Source organism: Mandrillus leucophaeus, unplaced genomic scaffold (genome assembly GCF_000951045.1).
Source record: "Mandrillus leucophaeus isolate KB7577 unplaced genomic scaffold, Mleu.le_1.0 Scaffold126, whole genome shotgun sequence".
Lineage (NCBI taxonomy): Eukaryota > Metazoa > Chordata > Mammalia > Primates > Cercopithecidae > Mandrillus > Mandrillus leucophaeus.
Window position 1 is genome coordinate 3,900,014 of NW_012100987.1, and position 5,142 is coordinate 3,905,155.

The window sequence follows — 5,142 nt, forward strand, 5'->3', positions numbered from 1 at the left end:
CCCAGCCAGAAGATACTTTCTCACTTGGGATTTCTCAGGTCTTCTCCCACTTTCAGCACTATGTGCCAAGCTTTGTTTCTCATAAATGCAGATCAGACATACTGAGATGTTACTTCCCCTTCTGGTTAGCCCCCATCACTCTGGAGAGATGCAAGTCCCACAGGTACCATTTAACTTGAAGGAATGCAGCCCGCTAGACAGCACAGTGTAGTAGGGGAGGGGGTGAGAGCAATGGTCGGGGGTGGCGGTGCGGGGTAGGGGGTGAGGTCCTTTGAATTGTTTGCTGGTCCCATCACTCCTCTAAGCCACCTAGCAAGAAGCCAGATCTTAGCATTGGCTAAAGCCCATCTCATGATCCCTGAATAATAGGAACTATAGAGGAAGCACTCCTGTCTTTGGTTTAGTTTGCAGCTTGTCTTCAGCTTCCCATTTCAAAGGTTATTCACTTTCCCTCCTGGTTAGCTTCCATCACTCAGCTGTCAGGCAACCTGTGCATTTTTCACAATCTAGCCCAGTGTGTAGATTCTAAACAAATAATGAATTAATCTGCACTGTGCTGGAAATGAGGTAGGAAAACGGTGCTATGACCATAGTTCTTCTAGAAAAACCAGTTAGAATTGCCTTTTCATATCTATTCTAATGCATCTAATTTAACACAGCAGTCATATGATCAAGTCTCACCCTCAAAGCACGGATAGTCTTTCTAACTATTTTCTCTCAGAAAAATTACAGACTGAATGGGATGGCTCACGCCTGTAATCCCAACACTTGGGAGGCCAAGATGGGATGATTGCTTGAAGCCAGTTCAAACCAGCCTGCACAACAAAGGAAGAATCCATCTCTACAAAAAGTACAAAAAAATTAGCCGGGCACAGTGTTGTGTGTCTGTAGTCCCAGCTACTGGAGAGGCTGAAGCACAAGGATCGCTTGAGCCTAGGAGTTGGAGGGTACAGTGAGCTATGATCACACCACGGCACTCCAGCCTGGGCAACAGAGCAAGAACCTGTCTTCAAAACAAAACAAATTACTATTTTATTTCCATAAAATATTTGAAGCATAAACATAGTCTATAATAAAGCAAATAATTGAGTACCTTCTTCACAAATAAAAAATTTTAACAACTTTCCTTATTCACGGTCTAATTTAGGATCATCCCATAAATCAATACTCTAATCATCTTGAAATCACACATCTTATTCACAGTATCTCCCAGATTCTCACACCTCTCTTCATCCATATAAAGATGAACATTGACACCAACTTGTGCAAAATTAATTCCTTATCCCCGGAGCCAGCTCACCCTCAAGGGAATTCCAGCACCTCTCACTATGCACAACATCCTTAAAAAAGATGTATTGAGTATTAACTACAACAAAGTACAACATATCGTCATAATAAATATTTATCAAATGGATGGCTAAACAATCATATATTGGTAGCAACAATGTTCACATGAACATTTCGTGCTGCAATTACTAGTATCCCTTTTCTCAGTGTGATCTGGGAAAGCATATTGTTGACTTACTATTTTAGGTTAATGCTCTCCCTATGTCTTTGTAATTCCCTAGCTTTCTATCACATGGATTGTCATAAAACTTTGGAGGTGTGCCCCCTACAAGTTTATGTACTAGAAGCAAGACAATTCTGTCCTCATCTATTTCTCCCATAAAGCATACGATAAGCTTCAAGAGGGCAGTCGTGATGTCTAGCCTGGCGCCTGGCACATAGTAGATGCTCAGTTAAAAAATTTGTGAAAGGTCTAGTTAAATGCCTCTCATCTCTCCCTTTTTATTAATATCAGGGAAGTCTGCAGAGTCACATTCCATATGTTCAGGTAAAAATGGAAGAGAACTAACAATTTGACATCTGCTACATTCCAGCCACCGGCTGGATGCTATATGTACATTACACACATTACCTCATATAGTTTTCATAGCAACCTTATAAAGTAGATATTAATATTCTAGTTTCACAGATGAAGAAATTGAGGCCCAAAGAGATCTGTCATGAAATAAATATGCGCACATAAAATTCTTCCAGCTGGGTGCAGTGGCTAACACCTGTAATCCTAGCACTTTGGGAGGCTGAGGCTGGTGGATCATTTGAGGTCAAAAGTTCAAGACCAGCCTGGCCAACATGGTGAAACTCCACCTATACTAAAAATACAAAAAAATTAGCTGGGTGTGGTGGTGCATGCCTGTAGGCTGAGGCAGAAGAATGGCTTGAACCTTGGAGACAGAGGTTGCAATGAGCCTAGAGCGCACCTCTACACTCCAACCTGGGCGACAGAGTGAGACTCTGTTTCAAAAAAAAAAAAAAGAAAAGAAAAGAAAAGAAAAAAATATCTCCCTCTTAGAACATCTGTTCTTTTCCTATTACTTGACCAAATCAAACTCAGCCTTCAAGAACCAAATTAAAACTGTCAAGAGAAAGTTCTCCATGGATCTCTTGTATTTCGATCCATCTTCTGAGAAGATGTTGATAGCTTTTGTCCTGGGCTATCTTTTCAAGGATGTTTGTGTAGCAAACAACCTTGAAACACAGAGATAGTGTCTTTCACCAGGACGTAGGGCAGATTTGTTTTCTGGCCAGGATACTGGTATAATGGCTCCCTCCAGGACAAAGATTGGACAGGTTTTCTAAAAGCTCCCTTTAGAGAACTGGAGTTTCCTTGGGTTGGGGTTCCTCTGCTGTGATACAAACTCAGCATGTGCAACATCTTGGAGGCTGCTTTTTATCACCCCTATGGGACTTGGAGGACAAGGAGAAAAAATTGTGAACATGAAGCTCATGGCGCTTGTTGTGCTGTGAGTAATAAAGTCTTTTGTTTCTGACCCAGGAATCTCGCCTTCTTCGCCAGCATCTATGAAAATGTGGCAATCTAACCTTTCAGCTTACTACTGGGGTAAAATCTCAGACTTTTCCACACTTTTAGGATCTTTGTTCTTGACAAAGATCTTCCTTCTGTGGGAAGCCATTTCTAACTACACCAGTTTATGGTGGGATGTCTAATACATTGGCAGGAAACATAACATGCTGAATAATGTAAGTACTGGTGAACATTTTCATTGCTTCACACTTGATTATGCTCTTCCAGAGGATAGAACATAAGTGTTTAGCATTTTTCCTGGAAATAGAAGGTGACTTTCATTTCATTAATTTAACAAAAATGTATTTAATGTCTATTAACTATAGAACATTCTGGTCAGAATATTTAAGTAATTATTTCCCTAAATGATGCCTAAGCTCCTTTAAGACAACACACTATCTAATACTTCTTTTTTTATCCTTTACAATTCTTTGTATCTTTCATGATTCTTTATTCAACAAATATTTACTGAGCCTCTGCTATATGCAGACAGTATATTAGTTGCTGAAAATACAAATGAGTAAGACAGTCTTCTCATCCTCAAGGAGCTCATGGAGACAATACATGCAGTACAGGAGTAAGCACCATGACAGAAGAAAGTACAGATCATTCCAGGAACATAGAGAGAAAGGCACCCATCAGGGCCTTCCTATATGAGGATGGCAGCTAGCTTTTCCACTTCTTGGAATTGTCAACAGCATATATTACCTAGTACATACTGGAGGAAAAAAGGGTTGATAAAGTGAACCAATAATCCGAGCTAGGAAGTTTAGTCAAATCCCAGCTCTGAAATCTATGTATACACGCCAGAATAGCCCATATAAGACCTGGCTGACCTGTATTAGAAATGGCTTTTAGTAGGCTGCAGTTCTATGTATTTAAAATGATATATGCAACAAGTGTGTTCATATATTCATCACCTGGAATAGTGCCACAGACTGGACAGATGAACAGCACATGTTCCCTGTCCTCAAGATGTTCACAATCAAGTGAGACAGACTCAGCAAATTACAACGTAGAACTTGGCAGGATGGTGTAATCGTTGAATAGGAGCTGGAGTTATAGTTAGCCAGCCATGGGAGTTCATTCCACCGGGAACCTAGGGAGTTTTTTGCAAGGGAATTTCCTTTGAGCTGGTATTTAAATGGTTAAAAAAAATATTTCTACAGGCAGAAAACAGAGAGTAAGGCAGCCCTTGAAAAAGCCTGGGCAAATGCATAGTCTTTAAAAATAAACAACTCACCTCCCCACAACTAATTAACTAAAAGAGAGTTCCCTCTACCTTTTTCTGTATTTAGTTTATTTGGCAACATGAGGAATGCTCAAGGTGATCCACAGCTGGGCTACCTGCAGACCAAATCAGAAACAGAGAGGGAGTGCAACATTTTGTTTTCTTTTCTTGAGATTTCCAATAAGCCGTTCCTAAATAGTTTAAGAGACAATAGAATTAAAAAGTATAAATTATGAATCCTCATAGATTTCATTTTTCCACTAGATGGCAGAAAAAGCACTTGTAATGGAAATTACATTGTCATCTATTTAATCAATTCTGCAGACTTTTTTTTAATAAAGGGAGGTATATTTCATTTCAGTTTGAACAGTAGAATATGATTATAGTACAACTGATTATTCCATAACTAATTTAATCGTATTAAGCTTAAAATTAAAAAGAAAACTTTAAATTAGTTTGTGTTTATATAAGTACATCTATGTCCAAACAGCTCAATTAAGATATAAATGATGGAGTTTCATTGGCTTTAGAATACTGCTATACTCTCTTTTAATGCAGATCTTTACATAAAAGGTAGTATTTAATATACTTTAAAATTAATACAGAATTATTTTTTATGTTACACATGGATTTAACTGGGGGTACAATTGAAGTATACTTAACTATGACATATTGCAGGTAGGGATAATAATATAAGTTTAAAAAGTGATAAAATCATGGCTGTAAACTCAAAATGTTCTCTTTTAAAAAAAAAGAAAGATAAAAACTGTGAGGACTAGGTAAATATAGCACAAAATTAAATACAGTATATAGCTTTTCTTAGCATGCCAGTAATTCTAATATGTTTTTTTCCATTGCATTTGTGTGCCATTGTCATTTATCAACAGTCATTCTTCAGAGACATTTGTAATTACACAACTTTACTAGGAATTTGAGTAGAGCTGCATAGACAATCGTACCCTTACTCTAGTTCATTACTATCAAAGAGAAAATTATCTTTTCTCCTACAAGGAGCAAAATGGTAATAAGTTAGTTACACAAA